General features: G+C 48.9%; 1 protein-coding gene across 3 annotated transcripts in view; it reads left to right on the top strand.

Moving 5' to 3' along the window:
• zfh2 (Zn finger homeodomain 2) overlaps positions 1-21,201 on the top strand; it is a 343,365-nt gene that overhangs the window by 85,633 nt on the left and 236,531 nt on the right. The gene's annotated exons all lie outside the window — the stretch shown is intronic.

The following is a 21,201-nucleotide window of genomic DNA, read 5'->3' as shown; positions in this document are numbered from 1 at the left end:
TAGACCGCTCAGTGGGACATACCGAGAAGGAGTGGAAGGCTTTGATGTTCCTGTTTTAACCACGTGACCCGGCTTCTTTCAAAGGACCTGATCATTCTTGCCAAGAACTGCTGATATGCTCCGTGGGTGTACTTTTTTGCTTTTCGCTTTTTCTTTTTTCTTTGCTTATTTTTTTTTTCTTCTTGTGGTCGCTTTTGTCGCAACGTTACCGCGTGCGGTAGTCGTATTGACAATATCTTCTTCTTCTTCTTATGACATCTATTATTCACGAACGCGACATTGTTCTCTAGCACAACTTTGGTATTCCGCTTTTACTGACGAGTTCGCAAGTGTGTGCACGATAGTTATGTTCATTAAGCAAACTAGCTCTTATGGCTGCGTGGTATAATCTAAGGTGGCTTCTGAGACTAATCCCGATCCCGGCGTCTATCCCTAACGAAATGGTTCCGCGTGCGAATCTTGCTTTGTTTCTGCTGCTGCGCCTTTCAGCTATTGTACTTGCTTTACTCTTTTTCTTTTTCGCAGCTGTTTTAGGTATGAGCTACTAAAGTTGATAACGCGAAAATGATCAGCGAAATTGCTCATGTAGCTAGTGAGAGTGAAATTCGAGCCAAATTTTCTATATTATTTCGCACAGCTTGCGCTGCAGTGATTGCGCATGTACGTCTATAGACCCGATAAGATTACGATTGCTTCTTGTTCGTGCGGGATTGATTCTGTCGACTTACAAGAATTAAAAGGACAAGATTCTTCTACGCGGCGTTCGGGGACCGTACGAAAGTGGATTTGCGTGGGCAGCGCATTACGCTTAGGCAAACAAGCATAACGATCAGTGACGATAGAAACGAACGCCGTCATGGCTTTCTTTCGATTCCGTGCACTGCGTAAACCTGAAAGGCGCGTATTTTTCATCTTATCAACTGTCAAACGCGATATTTCTGGGTCGAAGCGGACACTGTAATTGTGATTAAGATAGAACGGCGGACCGGTGTCCTAAAATTGAAGAGCGAGTTAGGCATTGTTTCCCGCCGATCGCGACCGCATTGTTTGTATAAAAATGAAGAAAAAAGGTACAGGTCGTTTCTCGAGCAAAAGAAAGTAAGATTTCTGTTTCTGCAGGTATATGTACAGAAATGCGACTTTTGTAATCATCACTGCTGGTTTAAATTCATTTGCAAACTCGCAGTGGGCAAAGCCCTTAACATCTGTCTTTTATTGTGATGTATTTTGTACGCTCTTTATTGACTCATTGAGTGCCCTCCCACCAGCCCAGCAAGCCTCCGCATTTTTTCTTATACCGATGCTGCAAAGAGAGCTGCGCGTACAGACGGCGCGTGGTGGCGTCTTGGGCAGAGGGCGTCAAGTGATACATACCAATGGCCCTTTCACCATGTTGCGCAGTCATTTGAGAGGACACATATCTTTTCTGTGTTCTCTTTCGTCTTTCTCCCACGCTTTCTTTCTGGCTTTGTGTGGCAGCCGCTTAGAGCATGTGGAAATTTTCACGACGTATTTTCCACTCGTGAGAAGCAGCAATTGTATATGTTAACGGCCCACGCTTGTATGCATACATACATTTCCACGTTCTGTAAGGTTCTTTTTGCCTCTGCTGGAGCCGATTTTCGTCTCCCTGTGTAGCTCACGTCTGCTTGCTAGAGCGCAGATGATGCACCATATTTGCGCATTTATTGTTTGTCGTCATCTTAGTCAAATAATGGGACGAGTAACCCATAAATAAGCATGTAAAAACTACGCGTGTAAACTATACCCGTGTATCAATGATTATATTTTTGTTTGTGTACTGGTACTGTTAACCTCCGAAGGGTCATTACAGGAATGGATGTACTGTCAATATTTACAATACAATGAAGAATTACACGCGCTACAATGAAGACAATGATAATAATACTAATAAAGGCACTGCTTTTTCATATATATTCGTAGTAGTAATAATCCGAGCGCAATTGCACTCTGTCGCGACCACAACAGCGTGGTGTTATTGATCTAGCGCATCAGAACACTTGACCCGTACAAACAAGAATCTGCAGCTCGTCTAGAAATGTATTTAAAGAAGTACGACGTGCGAATGCGCGTTGTTTTAGAAACTATAACATTTGCCGCAAATATTTTACAGTTGTTCCAGCAGGACGTGCATTGCTGTGTGGCCGTTTAGAGGAACCGCATAGTGCGATAGAAATAAAGGGATGTCTCTTTACGTTAAGCTGAGTATTGCGTCGCACAGTGAAATAGTTCTCTCGGACACTGATCAAAGCGCTGAATTGCGTAATCGCTTGTTGTTGTTGTTTTTCATGCAATTTTTTGTTTAAAAAAAAGCGGCTATTTCGACGGCTACAAAGGGCAAGCAGCTTGACGGGAACACAAGCGCAAAAGCGCGCCATGCGAGCGTTCGCGCCTGACGTCCCCTCAAGCGAGGAGAGAACGACGGTGTGGCGCCCAACATGGCTGGCGCGACGTAACAACTTTATCAGGCACTGCCTGCTTTTCCTCCTCTTCGCTTTCTTGTTTCGGCCCTCTCGTTCACTTCCTCGGTCCGTTATGGCGTTGACTGCGCACGCTATCTGCGCTTTGCTGCCATCCTCTTTTATGCGCCTTTTATCGCCGTCTTGTCCTTATTATTTTCTCAGTTTGTCGCTAGAGGCTGCCTTCTCTTTTGGCTTTTGATCTCCCGTCGCCCAGGCGATGCGAGCTCAAGAAAGGCCATTAAGAGCGCCACGAATCTGATTTCCAAATTATAGGTAGTCTGGGCGAGCGCGTTGCGGCTAATGAAAGCGCCTGAAAACCTCGCACAAGGACAGAAAGGAAATGGCGGAGCCGCGCGCGTTGCAAGATGCGGCGCCAGATTGTATTCTTCCAGCGTTGCTTCGGATGCGTCGTCGTCTCGATTCTCGTTCTTTCGTCGCGGATCTCACGTGGGCACGTGTTTAAACGACGCCGCGTTTCCAGGCTCCGATGCGAATCTCTCGGCCTGCGTGAAAGACCGCTTTTGTTTAGCTTCCTCGCTGGCCTGCAGGAGACGGCACAGGCGCCGCCGTCGTTGGATCTCGAGGCGCTCCGCAGTTTCATCAGCCTGCCCTAATGGTTTTGTCCCTTGCAGTTGTGGCTGTGCAGAATAAAGGGGGGGGGGGGGGGGGAGAATTAGCAACCGAAGAAAGCCCGCGCGCGTGCGAGACGGCTACGTGAGTGTCTATAGATCAACCGAGCAAGCGGAGCATGCGCTTCACAGCCTTTTGTTATTTGAGTGAAGAGCGTACGGAGGCTGGCGCTTGCCCGCTGTATCCCCTGCGCTGCAGCGAAAGCAACGATAGTGTGAAGACGGCTGCACATTCGCAGCCAAAGGAAAGGGTGCAGCAGCCGATGCCTTGATGCTCTGTTGACTGGAAGTGGGTAAAGGCGTCAAGGAAGTCGAGTGACGGGTTTTAACAGGCAAAAATGTTGACTGCGACTGCACGGAACACACGTGCATGCGCGCTGACGGCCGTCGCTTATCAACGACCACGCCTGGCTTTACGCGGACGCCGATAAGAGGCGGCTCTTGAAGCACACAGGCGTTATGCCGTCGGGAAGCTAGTGGCTGTCGCTTAGTGGCGTGGCAAGACCCTCGACCACGCATACCCGCGCGCCATGGTGTGTGTTTGTCTGACTACAGTAATGTGCCCTTTCCTTCGCCTGCTATTGCGTGTGACGCGCTTCTCTGCTATTCGAATTATTTGCTCTTCAGAGGTATTCTTATCCCCAAATTATTCCGCGTCGCTGGCTGCGTGAACTGTGCAGATTTGTTACTCGGGGCGCCGCTAAGTTCTGCCGTGCAGAAAAGAATGAAAACAAAAAATCTGTCTTGCTTGTTTCACTTGAGCCTCGGCCCGATACTGCATGTGCAGTCGTAGAGAACTCGGTGGCCCTGTCGCAAACGCTGTCATGAACCGCGGTGCCGTCTTGGCGGAGCGCGCCTCAGCAGCTGACCGCTCTGTTTTTGTCTCGCGCTGCTGCCGCATGCCGCTCTGGTACAGCCTCCCTCTCCTTGCCCCTCACTCCCTACCACCAATTGCTGCCAAGCTGCGGGTGCTGCCATCGCCTGGTATTTGCGATGCGACAATCTGCGATGCTATGAGTTCGCCGACCGCGGCGGTTTGGTCTCGATCGTTTCCCCGCTTGGGAATTTCTCCTTCCCGGGTGTGCGGCCTCGGTGTGGCCGGCCGCGATGCCCGCTCCTGGAACTGTTATTGCCGCCCTGCCTGGTGCTCCTTTCCCCAGCCGCGCTGGCAATGGGCGTAAACGCAGCTGTTTCGCGGCTCCAAATTGACTGTTTGACCGCGACATGTCGCCCAGGGGGCTTTCCGCCTCGGCGCCGCCTTTGCCCGCCCTTCGCTGAGCGTTGGTGCAGCCCCGCAGCGGTTGTCCGCGGTGCGACTTTCGCGCACCGTCCGTCAGATGTATGCACTTCTTTGCAACAGCTGTCGTTTGCTTCTGTTACATTCACAAGCATCTTCGTCGACTCTTTCGGCCCAGTTCCGTCATGCCAGCACAAGGAGATACTCGTTTTAGAAGATTCCGAGTAAAGTGAGTGTTAATGATTTCTCCGCTTCGATACATTACAACTAAAGGCGGCAACACAAAACGTACTGCCCAGTTAAAGCTGTACTAAAGCACTCAAGGAAGCTGTGGTCTCGAAGTATATCGATACACTGCCATGGAGTGGCAGTACAGCCGCCGCCTGTATTCATGGCATCTGCATTATATTATAGAATGCACTATATATTCAAAAAGTAAAAAAATAATAACGCAACATCTTTTTTAACGGCTTGAATATCCGGTCCACTACTTTGTCAATCAGCTAGCCCGTTTATCACCTTTAAATGCTGCATTGAGGAAACTAACGATATTTATCACTAGAAGCAGGAATAGGAATGCGACAAATATAATACGCATTAAAAAAAAAGCAATCGTGATTCCATTTTTCTTCCGTTCCGCCTTTTGTCTCTCTCAAGTTTCTTTTGTTTTTCTTTTTTTTCCTCAATGTTTTGTGATTTGTCTGTTTTTGCGAAGCTAGCTAATGAACCATAGTTAACGGAATTACGAGCTGCGCGACCTCTCCCTTCCACGTGACGGTCTGTGTTTACAAAAACACGTGGCGGCTTTTCCTCGATGTTCGAACCCGGCAGACGGGTCGGCGGAGCCCGTTTCCTCTACGGCTGCGAGGAGAGCCGCGTGTTCTCTCGTTTCTTCTTCTTTCTGCCCCCTTTTTTTCTTCTTTTTGCTCGCTTGGGCAGGAAGAAAACATTAATGCTTCTTTTGTTGTTTTTGTCTGTCGGGAGGAGACGCCGGAGGAGAAATATTGGGAAAGATGCGGCGGGGGCCGCATGACGTCACCGGTGGCGAAGAAAGAGGACGGCGGATGAGGGAGAGCGGGCCGTCTGCGTGCTAGCCGGTGGAGAGACGCGGGCGGGGGCTGGCGCGCGGTCCCCGGCCATCGACAAACGCTCGAGAAAAAGGAAGAAAAAAATATATATAAGCGCATAAAGACGAGCAGAAAGGCGGCTCTCCATTTTCCACATTTTTCGCCCCAAAAAGAAGAAAACACGTGCTGGCAGGGGTGGAGACGAAATAAACACACGAAGAATAATCTAGTGCTAGAACGACAAGCGGGCTACGCGACTTAGTCGAGAGAAGAGAGAGAGCGATAAAAAAAAAGCGTATATAGAGATGCGAGTGGAAGAAGAGGTGGAGGAAGAAGTAGGATGGGGTGGGGGGGGGTGCCTATAGGGACCGTATATTAGAAGGGAGACGCTGCGGGCTCTGGTTTTATGCCTGTGCCCTCGGTTTTTCTGTCTCTGCGCATTCGTCCTTTGTATGTGTGCGTGGGCTGCCGGGCTTTTTCGTATTGGGCACATATATGTGTAGGGCCCGTGCGTGCGTCGCATATGTACGCTCATGTGGGTGATGGCTGTATGGTTTTTCTGAAGGGAGACCGGCGTTCGGGCTGTATTGCCGGCTGCTGCGCCGAGAAAGAAGGGGCAGCAGCGGCGAGTGGTGGGCGCAGAAAATCAAGCGGAGCAATGAGAGTAGACGGCGAGGGGGCGAAAAAGGAGCGTCCTCAAAGCGCCCAGAGACCGAGGCGAACGAGAGTGGAATGTGAAGAATAGGAGAAATGAAGAAGGGAGGAACGGAGAAAGAGGGCGCGGGCGGTGGCACGAGAAAAATTAAAAGATCGATGACTAATTTTTCCCGCTAGCCAGCAGCTCTAAGCGGTATCCCAAAGAGGATCGGAGGACGGGGAAGTACGGAGCATGAGAGCTGAAAGGAACCAAAGATGTACGCCATTGGCACTCTAGAATGCAGGATTGGTCGGACTCTCTCAAGTGAACAGGGGAGAACCGACGACGGCACATGCACTCGCCGCGCTCTGCTCCGCCTACCGTCAAAATTTGAGCGCTTCCTTCCCCGGCGCTTTAACCTTTGCTGCTGTCTTTCGTGATCTGTGTGTGCGTGTTATTTTTTTCTCATCGTCCTGCTGTATTCCGCCGTTCCTTTTGTTTTAAAGGAAAAGTGGGAGCGATGGAAGGAGGCTACACTTCTGGCGGCATTTTTTTTTTTTTTCTCGTGCACTGGTGGGGACGAGAAAACGGAAGGGTCCAGTGGTTCAAACATCGGAGCGGCACAAAAGAAGGAAAGTGTGCTATTTGTGTGAACAGGGAGAAGGATCGAGTAAGCGACGTCTATAGTGCAATAAGAAAAAACAGCGCGGACGGAACGAGCGAAATCAATATATCCGGCTGCTGAGGCGGCTTTTCAGCGTTCTGGCGCTGTTGAGTTGTCGGCGTGGGCTACTGTTTATTTTTTTTTTTTCTTTTCGTTGACACCGTTGATGTTCCTGTTTTCGCGCTGAATTTGAAGATCGCGATTCCGTGCCGGAGGAAAAAGTGCAAATAGCTTAACCTCTCTGGCGACAGAGCACACTCCGGCGCAGGGATCTTTAAAGCCTTAGCGAGCATTCGCAGGCCCTGCTTTGGTTGTCCGCACATTTCCGATTTGTCTATCTCGCTATCTGTCACGGAAGAGAGAGGAAAAAAAAAAGATTAATTCGTCCGTGTCTGATTGTGTCATCCGCGTCATCTCGCGAGCAAAGATAAACAAATATTCTGCTTCTGTGCGCCACTCGCCTTTTCAGTCGGCCAGATTTTGGCTCGTTACTTTCTCGGCCCCTCTGCGGCGCACATGGGGCTCCTTCCGTTCGGCAGTCGCCTTCTGTGGGCGCATAATGTGTCGCCACTTGAGAAGCCGCACGACGAGCCGGCGCTCTGAGGAAGCGCGTCATAAAGGAGCGCTCGGGTGCTGGAGGGATTTCGCGACGCGTATACACACGCGCACACACAGACGCCGCCGCCGGCGGCGGCAGGAGGAGCGACGGGCCGAAATGAAAGCCAAGCTTGCTTTGCGCCCCTAATTGGCCCCAAGGCCAGAGGCGCACGATATCGCTAAGGAAATCGTCTCTCTTGAGCTGCTCATTGCCAGCAATCAGAGCAATTCGCAATTTCTTGGCGTCTCCGAGCCGCCCTCCGCCGGGCGCTTTCATTTCCTCCCGCTTCCGTTGTCTGCGTGGCAGCTGCTGCTCTTGCGGCCTGCGTCACTCTCAATCGCCGATGATGCCGCCCGGAGACGAACGATGGCGCGCCTCCTTTTCGCGCGCGCGCTCGTTTGGGGCGCCCACGTGCCTGGCGCACGCGCGCGCGCCCTTGCCACGGCGCTAAATGGGCGCGCCGCGGAGCCCAGCGCTGGGATTCCTGCCGAGCGCAGGTGCTCCGCTCTTGTTGCCGTCGTCCGAAGAGCGAGGTGATAATCACCCCTCTGCCCCCTGTGTCAGCGGCTCGGAGTCTAGCACGGCGCAGTGTGGAGGACGCGCACGTCTTCTCCCGTTTCCTTTCTCTCAAACCTCCTTTTCCGCATCCCCGTCCTCCCCTCTGTCTGTACCATTATGACCGCAGTGTGTGAGCGTGCTTAGAGGAGAAGCAGAGAAGCATAACAAGGTTAGCGAATAAGTTTTCTTTTTTTTTTCTTTTCGAGGAAGTAATTCGAGCTTGAACAGTCAAAAGTCAGCTCGAGCACGACAAAAGCTAAAGGCGCCTGGATAAATTACCGCTAGAGATCGCAAGGGTCCTATCACGGGTTTCTTCATTTATCATTTCGTGTCGCCGCTTGAGCTTGCATTCACGCTGTTGTCGCTATCCTGTAACGAAACGGACACGATGCCATATGCCTGAAATTTACGCGCGCTCACTGCGCCATATTTTACGCATGGAAGCCACTGCCATCGCTGTGCACAAACATTGTACAGCCATGTGTTCAGTGTAGTCTTCGAAGGGCCAAGATATTTTCTTGTATTATCTTTCTTTTTTCGGCGAAATACAACATTTATTTTAGGCGGGCTTTTCCTTGCCAGGCGAGCTATTTTATTTTAGATTTAACAAGTACTTTCGTTTTCGTCTCAAGTGAAATGGAGTTGCCGTAAGCCTGCTGCTTGCAACCGCTCCTAGTGGACTCAAGGGCTTTTCAATCGTTTCGGCTCCGGACGCATTATGGCCAAACGTTACTATGGACACCGACTACCATACAAGAAACACAAGACGATTGTGAACATATGCGAGCCTAAACGCGTGCGCGTGCATGTGTGCCTGTGTTAGCGGGGGGGGGGGGGGGGGGGGGAAGCATGCTCGATTAATTCGTGCAAGCATCCCCACCCACGCACCCACCAACCTACAGGGCAGAGCTGCATGCGCGCGCATCTTGGATGGCATACGTTCACAATCGTTCGTGACCCGCCATAGCTGCGTATGTTTCGTGATAGCAGCGCGTCTTGTCCGCTTTTCCTGCATTCCTGCCTTTCCTCGTTTCTCTCTTAATCTCTTTCTCTATGAGACTCATAACGTGCTATATTGACTGATAATATATTATAAATTGTTGCACCAGAAGGAAGAAAACAGGAAAATCTATATAGAGGTTATGTGCAAGACAAGGGGTGTACTCCTTACACGAGTTGCGCGAAATACAGCTGGCACGTTTTCGTTTTTATATAGTCACTGAAAAAAATGGAAAAACGAAGATTTCGGAAGCAAAATGGAATAGCCCATGGAAACTGAAAAATTAATTTCACGTAAGTTTAAGGAAATAGTGCGGTATAGTTTGCAAAGGAAAAGAAAGAATAGAAAGAGAAATATAAATCCGAAGTAACTTACCCTGCTTCCAGCTTGCTTTCCTTGGTGTGCACTATTAGAACGGCAATCCTAGGCCTGTGCTTCTAGAGTGCTTTCTATGGCGTCCAATATAAGAAAAAAAAGTTCTAGCCCAGCGCCCCCAGAGTAACCCAGCGCAGAGGTTTATATCTGCGCTGCTCAATTCCTAAGGCTCTACATGACACACTTTGAGAAACGTGTCCATACTACTGCGGCAGAAATTGATGCATCATAGTCAAGGGTAAATAGGGACACCGACTAAAGACGACAACTATACAAGAAGCCCAACGGGATTGTGAACGTATGGGAGCCAAGACGTCGTGCATGTGTAGCTTTACGTCATTTGTGACCTTGCGTCATTTGCATGTGACTTCTTACTCGAAGCTTTGCGTCGTTTGTGGTCTTCTCTTTCTCGTTCTATCCCCGCACTACCTTTCCCCGATGCATGGTAGCCAACCAGAACTACCTCTGGTTAACTTGTCTGCCTTTCTATAAATCCTTTCTCTCATTGGTATGCATGATAGCATTTTATGATTTAAATTTTTATGATCGACTTTTTTTTTTGGCTGTTGGCCCATGGTACTTAATGTCAAGTTTCCTATACAGGAAATTTGTTAAGTGGATAGACTAGTGAGTACCGGAGTACACTGTAAACTAATTATGATAGGAAGCACAACAATTTCAACTTCTTTAATGTTTAATAATTAACGAGCAGCCCAGCAGCACCAAAAGCGAGAACAAAGATTTCGACACTGTTTCTGATGTTCTGAAAGAATCTTTTTCTCAGTCCCTAGTCTACCATGCACTGTCACATCACTAGTCTCGTTTATTCGGAACGATGAACAATCATGATATTGCGTTACATGTGTCTCTCTGTTTAGCGTCTTTGGCTTAAGCAGTCAGTAGTATAAATTAATCTCTTTGTGAAGAGGAAAAAGTTGCAATATTATACATCGGCGCTTATATTTCGAAAAAGCCGGGGGTTTTTTTTTCCGTTCTTTTTTAACTTACTAAACGTTTTCTTTGAATACTGAGATTATTTATCTCAGTATTTTCTGCTGTATAATACAAGGCGCAACATATTGCGAGCCACTTTCTGTTCCGGCTGTTTTAATGACGATCGAAACTTTCGGCGGGAAAGTTATACGCGTATAAGAAATTTCGGACGCGAAGGACTGGATCAGCTTATAGTAAGGAAAAAGGAATCGCACATCGTCTTCAGTGATGGCTTGATTTGGGGAATGGTGGGAATCTTGCTTCTTCTTAGTGGCGCGATGGATTTTGCTACGACGAGGTCCAAGGCGATGAAATAAAGAGAGGGCATTAGGTGCTATTGCAGTATATAATGCAGACACGGGCACAAGATGCATAGTCGACTCGTCGATCAGTATCGGTGCTTATATAAAGCGGACCTGCCTTGCGGGACGCGTGTACACCAGTTGCTCACATCGCGTTGCACGCACGACTTTGCATGCAGGCCGCTGAGGAACTGCTCATTCCTAGAGCTGTGCTTTCCTCGGACTGCTTTTGTCGCCCGTCTGCGGCCCGCTCGCCCTCTTTGATGAGCACTCGCCGTTTCCGTTCGGCCTTCCCGCTGCGTTTAAGCGCGCGGAAATTCTGAACAAAACAAACCACGCTTGTTTGCCTATTCCGTTCTTGCTACCGGACAGTGCCTTGTCGGCTGCGGCGGGTTTAATTTAACTACCAAGGGACACCAACGATACGAAAACCAGGAGCGAATAAAGTAGCTCGGGGCAAAAAGACCGAGTTTAAGGGGTAATAAAGGCGGCGAGTCATCTTCGGCATCAGTTATACGGTTGAGACTGGAGCAGTTGCTTGTATCCGTCGGTACGACCAGTTTGATTAAACTAAGGAGATTTTTGTCTTCTCTGCATGCACGATTATATGGCGCCGATAAGGCGGTCCTGTTTCTCAGGAACACGTGCCCTGAATCCGCGGTGGTACTGCCGGCGTTCACGTTTTCCTGTTTCATACCGCGCGCTGTTCCGCTCTGATGCGCTCGCGTAGTTTGTAATGTATTGATCTGTCAGGTTCAAACGCTGCAATGTTTATCTTAAGTTACACTGAGTAGTTACTGTTAAGGCTGCGGCTGCCTATCAGCATTACAGCTACGCTCACAAACCTCTTATACGACCGCTCATTAGGCTTGCTCTCACGTAGTGCAGCAGGTGAAAGGGTACACCGTGTTTCGTGTCTCCTGTTTTATCATTCTTTTTTTAAATGGCTCAATGAAGTCCTGCCAGTCTCTGGTGACGTGCACCCTGCGTATTCTCTTTATTTATACTATTATTTGTAAGAAGCCAAAGACGAAGCTACGTGAAGCGGAGAAGAACGTTTCGTGCTCACATCATCGAGGCTGGGCAACTTCACAAGAGTACGCCGTCCGCAAACGTCAGTGAATTCCGGAGTCAGCTTCTCCGTCCAAAATATAGTCATAGTACAAAGGATCAGTCTGTACTTAGAGTGCTGCTAATTGCCATATTGCGGATGTTTGCTTCCTTCAGAGGCCCGATGTGAAAGCTCGTCGTAACGACAAAACTAATGGCATCATAAAATAAAGGACAGCTGCTCAAAAGCTTTTCACGACGATTGTAAAGCGAAGATTTCCGAACTAGTAGTGCGAACACATTTCTTGTGCGTGCGCAGAACATTGGAGGCTGGAAAGAAAAATGTATATATATATATATAGTTCTGTCAGTAAAGGGCATTTTACTAGGAAACATTCTTTTTTTTTTACCCAGTAACGGAGCCGGGCTTCACTGCATGCAGCTGAGTGTGCGCTCCCAACTTCAGGTGCAAATGATTCTGATCATCATGTAAAGCAACACTATGCAAAAAATTTATGTCAATAAGGTGAAATTTACTAGGAATACAAATTTTAAGCTGTAACGAAGGTGGGCTTCGCTGCACTTAAGTGAGTCTGTGCTCACAGCTTCACTTTCCAACAGCTCCTTACACCATCTGAGGTTATTTACGACACGCATAAAATAAAGGGCGCCATGTGGGAGAAGTTCGAAGCAACACAGGAGTTCAAACCGCCTTCAGGCCCGCATGAAAAACACAAAGCTCTTCGTTCGTCTTTTATGCAAGCACGCTCTTGACGAGCTCAGCTCGTCTTCCTTTTCTAGCGAAGCTTGTATTGCCTCACTCGAGTCGGCGTCGGTGTTGCCGTACGAAAAAACCCAAACCGTGCGAAAATAAAAATTGCTTGTCGGGCTGCGGATTCAAACCACCCACCTACGGGTTGCGAGACCACCATGCTAACCGATTCAGCCACTGTCATTTTTTTCTTTATTGCATATAATTATGAGTAGTGTAAAACCAATATTGTTGCATCACATTTGAACCAACGTGAGAAACAAATGAAAACATGGTACTCAGTTCAATGAAAGTCCAAAATTCGCGAAAACAAACACGAGCGTCCAGACGCGAAATCCGTTCATGTACCGGATCAAAGGTAGCAACCACACTACCCACTTCAGCAGTCTCTTCTCGAAAGATACACCTCGTCTAGCGAGGTGGCTCTGCATGTCTGTCGATCATTCGGCTTCTCCATAATGAATGAAGTCCTAATAACATAAGCAAATCATATGGTGTATTACTAGCTGTCTTTTTGAAAGGAAGGAACCGGATACCATAATATGTGAGAGGAAGGGCTTTTTGGATAGTTCTTTGTAAAAATGTCCCAAAAATGAAATGCGTCACGACAAAGTATAAAGCAATGTTCTATTGTCTCAGGTCGATTGAAAAGTCGACAATTTGTATTCCAGGGTACAAATTATCCTTCTTCCTGAAGTCACGTTTTAACTGGCAGGGTACAGGTGTGCAGCTTAAAGAAAGATGTTTTCGCTGCTGGCGTAATGCACATTCTACGAACACGGCAAGAGAGAGAGAGAGAAAAATGATAAAAGAAAGGCAGGGAGGTTAACCAGGGCTGAGCCCGGTTGGCTACCCTACACTGGGGAAAGGGAAAGGGGGACGGAAAGATGAAAAGAAGAGAAAGTACACTGGAGATATCAGTCGGTCACTCAGTCCGAATCACAGGCGCTCACTCAATCCGGTCGCTTTCAAATATCGCAGCAGCGCTTTTGTGGCCTTTTGTAGCTGCGATATGCGAGGCCATGGTCCCAAGATCTTCTTAAAGGTGAACGGCTTCCCATCTAGCTGATTGAGAGCTGTGCAGAGGTCTTGCCTTTCGTTTTCATAAGATGGGCAGTAGCACAGTAGGTGTTCTATGGTTTCCTCGACACCGCAGGCATTGCACTCGGCGCTATCAGCCATTCCAATCAGAAATGCATAAGCATTTGTGAATGCGACTCCCAAACGTAAGCGGCACAGCACTGTTTCCTCATTTCGCGGAAGACCTGGTAACAGCCGCAGTTGCATAGAGGGATCGAGGGAATGCAAGCGGTTGTGAGTGAATTCAGATGTGTGCCACTTCTCCAATGTCAAAGAGTGCGCTAGCTTGCCTAAGTATTGGGCTACGTCGGTCCGCGATAAAGGTATTGAAACAAGGGTTGCTCCTTCGTGTGCTTTTCTAGCAGCTTCGTCAGCGAGGTCGTTGCCGGAGATACCGCAATGACCAGGCAGCCACTGAAACACGACGTCGTGTCCTTTCGCGATCATGATATGGTGCATTTCTCGTATCTCCGACACGAGTTGTTCACATGACCCGCGACGAAGAGATGCCAGAAGACATTGTAAGGCCGCCTTGGAATCGCAGAATATAGCCCACCGATTAGCCGGTTGGTTATTAATATAATCAACGGCACCTCGGAGGGCAACAAGCTCCGAACCAGTCGATGTTGTCAAATGAGAAATCTTGTATTGGATGCTTAGTGATCGTGATGGTATGACCACTGCGCTGGTGGAGCTGGTCTGAGTGGAAGAGCCATCCGTATATATGTGTATTCGATCAAAGTAGAAAGTGTGCAAACAATCCAGAGCTGCTTGCTTCAAGGCCAAGGTAGGCAGGTCGGTCTTCTTTCGTATTCCTGGAACCGTAAGACGCACTTGAGGTTGTTTTAAACACCACAAAGGTGAGGTTGAACGTGCAGAGGGTGTGAAACCCGATGGTAAGGAGGCACGATGGATGCTGACCTTGTTGGAGAAAGACGCCTGTGGTCGTCGTTCCGGCAGGCACGCAAGAGAGCTTGACTGCATCCGTGAAACATGACGAACATGGGCTCTAAGCGTTTCGGTAATAATATAAGTCGTGATCGGATGGTCTTGAGCCATTACAATGGTTCCAGCTGTTGAGGCGCTGCGCGGAAGGCCTAGGCAAACACGTAGTGCCTGCGCCTGCACGCTCTGAAGTTCTCGAAGATTTGACTTGCATGTTTTAGCAAGCACGGGAGAACTGTAGCGTAGGAATCCGATGAACAGTGCTCGATATAACTGTAGCATGGAGCCCACTGACGATCCCCATGTTTTGCCAGCGATGAACTTGAAGACGTGAACAATAGATGTGAGCTTCTTCTTTAAGTGGGCAACATGAGGGCTCCAAGTAAGGTGTCGGTCTACAATGACGCCCAAAAACCGATGACTTCTCTTGTAGGAGATAGGCTGACCATTGATGCATACCGGATAAGGAGTCATCGCTTTTCGCGTAAAAGCGACTAACGCACATTTTTCTGTTGAGATGGTAAGGCCTTGTGCGTGAAGGTAGTCAGATGCCTGTGTTGCTGCTTTCTGTAGCCGTGCGCGAACCTGCAGGCGAGTGACCGCTGATGTCCAGATGCAGATGTCGTCGGCGTATATTGAAACACTCACTGTTTCCGGTAGGGATTCGGCCAGCCCAAGAAGCGCGAGGTTGAAAAGAATAGGGCTTAGAACACCACCTTGGGGAACGCCTCGGCATGTGTAGTGGTCGGTAGTCGGACCATCTTCCGTTCGTACGAACAAGGACCTTTGTGTCAAGTAGTTACTGACCCATCGATATACTCGTCCTCCTAGTTTAATTGTCAAAAGTGCGTCTAGAATGGTTTGATGGAAAACGTTGTCGTAAGCGCCTTTCACGTCAAGAAAGAGTGCTACTGATAATCGCTTCCGATATTTTTGTTGTTCCACAGATGTTACTAGATCGATGACATTGTCAATCGATGAACGACCCCGTCGAAATCCCGCCATAGAGTCAGGGTAAATCTTGTGGTGTTCAAGGTACCATTCGAGACGCATGAGGATCATACGTTCCATGAGCTTCCCGACGCAGCTGGCAAGAGCTATAGGCCGATAGGATGCCAGTTCGAGCGGTGACTTTCCTGCTTTTAGAAGCGGTACCAGACGGCTGCGTTTCCATTCCTGTGGGACGACACCATCTTGCCATGAACTATTAAAAATGCTGAGGAGTTCTCTTCGTGCTTCTCTGCCTAGGTGGCGCAAAGCAGTATATGTTATGCCATCGGGCCCCGGTGAAGACGAACACTTACAGAGCGCCATAGCAGCTTCTAGCTCTTCCATAGAGAAAGGAGCGTCCATACTTGCATCTCGTGGTCCGGGGATGTTGCCTAAAGCCATGTCAGGGACTGAAACTGTGCCGCCGGCGACGTTCGCACAAAATTCCTCTGCGACGTCTATCTCACAGCGTTTTTGATAGAGAGCAAGGGCGTTGAATGGGTGTCGTTGCTGGGGACTTGAGCAAAGACCCCGTAGGGTATGCCATACACAGGACAATGGCTTGCGGGGCTCTAGTGAGTCGCAAAAACATTTCCATCTTTGATCCGCTAGCTTATCCATACGGCGTTTGATCTTCTTTTGCATGCGCCGAGCTTCTCTGAGGTCAAGAATTGACTTCGTGCGCCTGTACCTCCTTTCAGCTCGGCGACGTAGTGCACGAAGCCTTTCCAATTCAATGTCATTCTCTGTACGCTTTGATGGATGTGTGAAGCAGCGTGTACAATCTTGCATAGCGTCCGCAATTATGTCTTCTAATCTGCGTGCAATATGTGTCTTGCATGTGTCTTCTACGCGATCTTGAAAGACTGACCAGTCGGTTTGGCGAGAAACAACCGGTAATGTGGCGTCTAGTCCATCAATTCTCACATAGGTCGGGATATGATCACTTCCATGGGTTTCAATATCAGTGAACCACTGCACGCTCAAAGTCAGGCAACGTGACACCAAAGTCAAGTCAAGGCAGCTACTGTACGTAGTTCCTCGCAGAAATGTCGGGCTTCCGTCATTTAGAAGACACAGGTTGTGGCCTGATGCAAAGGATACTAGTGACCTGCCCCTCGAATTTATCCTGGAGCTTCCCCATATATGGTGGTGAGCGTTGAAGTCCCCTGTTATTATCCAAGGACCGGGAGTAGCAGCCATAATATATTCCAGTCTTTTTCTATCAAACTGACTTGTTGGGGAAAGGTAGACGCCGATAAGAGTGAAAGACAGCTTCTTCTTTTTCACAGTAACACAGACGTATTGGTTGCCGTCGTGTGGCGCTACTTGTTGGGAAAAATACGTAAGGTCCTTGCGAATGTAGACCAGAACCTTACTGCTACGGACACACGTGTCGGAAACAAAAGATTCATATCCCGATAGTCTTATGGAGGCTGATAAGTTCGGTTCACAGATGACCAGTATAGGAAAATGGTTTGCAAATACGAACTGTCGAAAATCCGAAATACGGGACCTCAGGCCTCTCGCATTCCATTGGAATATGGAGGCACTTCTCACATCATCCCGGAACGATCGTTGTTGTTGTCGATGAGCCATGGTTCTGCTGTAGAAGTTCTCAAGCACTGGACTTCTGAAGGCTCGCCAGAACCGGACTGATGGCATCCAGCACTTGCAATGCACTTCGAGCTGTTGGTGTCTGTAGCTTGTCCAGAAGGACACGAATAGCACTCACCAGAGAGCTGATCATAACAACAATTTGTTGATCTTGGTCCGCCAATTTATCAGGAACAGACGAAGTGTCCCCTGTTGTAGAAGTATCATTTTGCTCAGTAGGGGCATGTAGCTTCGGGAGTGCAGGCCACGCGTCAGCAGCCGTGCTGTTCGATGCACCCGTGTCCTTTGAGCTGACTGCGTTTGGCCTGGGCGGAAGAGTGGGTGGTGATATACGTGTGTGGCGTTCTGCAGAGGCCTTGGAGGGTCTTGATCGACGTCGGCGACGTGATCGTCGTCGCTTAATAGATGCTGCTGCTTCTCGGTGAGACGAGTGGTCTCTAACCATTTTCTTCAATATTTGCATTTCCTTTCGAATCAAAGGGCATTCCTTCGAAGATGCATCGTGAGGGCCGCTGCAGTTTGTGCACTTCAGCACACTGGCCTCGCACGTGTTTGTGGTGTGGGGCCCAGTGCAGCGTGAACAGACGGTAGCGTTATTGCACACACTACTCACATGGCCAAGCTTCATGCACTTCCAGCACTGCAGTGGTTTTGGTATAAAGGGGCGAACTGCGTGTCGGAAGTGGCCCACTTTTACATGCGATGGGAGGGATTCGCCCTTAAATATGATCTTCACACACCGTGACGTGCCGAGACGAAACGCGTTTGTGATGATGGTGTTCTCTGTAGCTGGCTTGATTAAGATCGACAGATCGGAGTCGACAATGGTCTCGTCAACATCGTATATAACGCCAGTACGGACTTGTTTGCCCAGCGGAATATAAGGGCGGACTTTCATCCCGCCAAGTTCCGTGATCTTGCGCAAGGAATCCAACGCAGCCGCGTGTTCTACGTCAATCGCTAGGACGTTCTTACGGGTGTTCACTCTTATGTCTTTGATTTCGTTTGGAACCAGCGCCTCTAGATGGGAAGACACGGCTTGCCTGTTGAGACGTCTCAGGTTGTCAGTGGCGACAACTGGCGAGAACAGGATGGTGAGTTCCTCGGTATCCCGCGAAGATCTCACGGTGGACTCACTCGAGTTCGATGACGCGCTGAGAAATCTGCGCTTCGCTTTACGACTCCGCACGAGCTCGAAGGTGTCGTCACAAGAATCTTCACCGCTGATATAGTACTGCATGGTGTCGTCGCTGTCCGTGTCGCTCTCGGTGCCGTTGCGCTTCCTGGAGGCAGCCGCCGCGGGCACTGCCGAGTCCGGCGGACGCGCGTGAGGCTCCATCTCCATCTCCATCGCAGTTAAGGAGGAAACAGCAGTTCAAGGCAGAGTCCAAGAAATGCACAAAATGAGTAGAGCTGGAAGAGCCGGCGTTCTGCCTGAAGACACTTCGTCGTCTTCTCACGAACACGGCAAAGAACATCTTGACAAAATAGAGACAGATATGGCTTTCGGTACATAGGTTCAGAGAAAAGGTTATCTATAAGTGCTACGTTTAGTGACGTTCGATCAACGGTAAACAAAATTCTAGAGTGAATCTGGCTTTTAAAAATAAGATAGTTCATCATACGTGACCTTTAAAGTGGGATTTTATATGCATGAAGAAGTAGACAGTCGCACCCTTTCCATCCGGAGGAGGGAAATGGTGTGATCGCGTGTTCGCTTAATTTGTTCTCCTCGCGCCCGCCGTGACCCGCCAGTTTAATCCCGGCAGTCAAATATGGAGGCCACGTTTGGTTAGTTCTGCCGAAGAGCAGGCTGCGTTGAAGGAACGGCAGCGAGCTGCGTGCCATGCGTTCTGCCGAAGAACAGGCGGCGTTTCATGAACGCCGCCGGGAACTCGCTCGTGAAAGGGCTCGCCGTCGACGTGCCGACCTCACCGTGAGGGAGCGCGAAGCCGAGGCGCTACGACAACGAAGAGCCGCTAATCCCGAGCTTCGCTTGCACCCCTTTTCAGAGTAGTGAAAGGGTGGTCAGTTTTTTCAAAGGGTTAACATGTTGGGAATGTAAATGTAGGTTTCCTTACAGAGACTGAGAACATTTTTAACAGGGAAGTTTTCCTTTTGCAATATCAATTATACGCACGCTCGAGGCGCATATTCGTGCCGTCGGCTCCGCCACTGGGGTTGTCGTGCTGTACCGCTGACTGCGCATGCGCGGCTCGTGCGCAGCAGGTTGAGAGCCTCCAGAGACGCGGAGTGTGTTTGGCAGCAAAGACGACGCCGCGAAGTGGACGCTCCGCCAACACGACGCCCAATAGCCTTGGCGGAAGAGCAAGGGCCAGCGTTATACCTTCCGCTGCTGGCAGGAGCGTTGTGCGCACGCACGCTATAAGCGCACTAGCGTTTCTGCTGAGCTGCTGTGTGTATGATGCTCTGTTCTGTGCAGTAAACGTATAGCTAACGTTAGGTTAGCTATACGTTTAGCTACACTGGGCATCGACCAACGCCGGTGGTTTCCCGTCGGCCCCATCTCGTGCACCATGAGATTGAGATGCGATGTCGGAAACTCCACTAGTGATGCTCATCAGGACAGCGTCGTGAGACGCCTGGTATGCTGCCAGGGCACTGTTTCTGCCCACCAGGAACTGCCCTGCGTTCTGCGTCACTTCAACATGTCGCGCCTGCGTGTAGTTAGAACACCGTTCGAGGAGGTCAAAAGCAACGCTAAACTTTGATATCGCTGTCAATGCTTCGCCCTTCAAGCGGCACTGTGAAATTTTTAGCTCATCCAGTATATTAATAAACAGAACTAACCAGCCTTTCTTTACATATAATAGGCCATATTTTAACATATATTTTTGTGGACAGCTGGAGGATAGGGTCACGGCTTTTTAATCAATCAATCAATCAATCAATCAATCAATCAATCAATCAATCAATCAATCAATCAATCAATCAAATGTTCATTATAGTGACCAGTAACAGCTACGGAGCCTTCATAGTGGTGCCCGCTCGTTGGGGGCGAAATGCAAAAACGCCCGTGTCCCGTGCATTGAGAGCGCGTTAAAAACCTGGTGGTCAAACCTAATCCGGAGTCCCCCACTGTAGCATGCTTCATAATCAAATCGTAGTTTTGGCGCGTTAAACCGCAGAATTCAATACTGGTGCACGTAAGAAGTAATACGCAAGACACAATGTGCAGAGAAGACAAATGTGGTGGCAAAAAAAAGAAAGAAAATGTGAGGTAGAGAAAAAAAAAAAAACAGGGGAAAAAAGAGAGGAGGCGGCCGTAAAAGGGAGTGAATCCTACAATGTGATGATCTAGAGATATACAAAATACATGGAATGAACGCTGAAATATGTCAATACAGGCAGAATACTAATTACTTTTTTTTAGTCGAGTCGTAAGACAGTGACTGCTGTAAAAAAGACGCAGAAAATGAGGAACGCTTCCTACTCCAAAATGTGTTTCTGGCGCAAGGAAAACTAAACGGAAAAAAGGCACAGAAAGTGGCGCTCTTTCTGTCCCTTTTTCTTTCCGTTTAGTTTTCCTTGCGCCACAAACACACTTCAAGCACAAACCAACTAGCCCAACATCGCATTCTGCTGCCTAGTATACTTCCGCGGCACGGATAATTGTTATCAAGAAGCTTTGGTCAATGTACAGTGCCATGGACCACCTCAAAGAGGAATGAAGGGTCTGACCTAACCCGCCTTGATGTTAGAGGTGCGAGCTGAGGTATATTTAAGGGGACTGCACTATGATCGCCGGAAGGGCAAACGCGGCGCTTGAACATAGATATGGATTTGCTCTTGATGCGTTTAATGAAGTCACGATTGAATTTTCACATTCCGCCCCAAACAACACAGGCATGCTCTAGTAGTTGAAGGCACACTGTAGAGAGAGAGAGATGCAAATGAAAGGAAGGCAGGGAGGTTAACCAGACTTAAAACGTCCGGTTTGCTACCCTGCACTAGGGGAAGGGAAAGGGGAAATAAAGACGGAAAGAAGAGCGTGACAAAAATGAAAGCATGAGAAAAAAAATATGAGAAGGGACGAAATGGGGTCATTAGAGTCTTTCTAATAGGCCACTGTCACGTAGAAAAGTCAACAGAGCCTTGACCGACTTTTGCTGCGACGACAGTTCACGTCGGCATTCCAAAACTGACTGTTCTGAAAGTGGCCTGTCGTCAAGGCGCGCCAACG

This window comes from Dermacentor albipictus, chromosome 1, assembly GCF_038994185.2.
Source record: "Dermacentor albipictus isolate Rhodes 1998 colony chromosome 1, USDA_Dalb.pri_finalv2, whole genome shotgun sequence".
Classification (NCBI taxonomy): domain Eukaryota; kingdom Metazoa; phylum Arthropoda; class Arachnida; order Ixodida; family Ixodidae; genus Dermacentor; species Dermacentor albipictus.
This window is presented reverse-complemented; position numbering and strand designations above follow the sequence as displayed.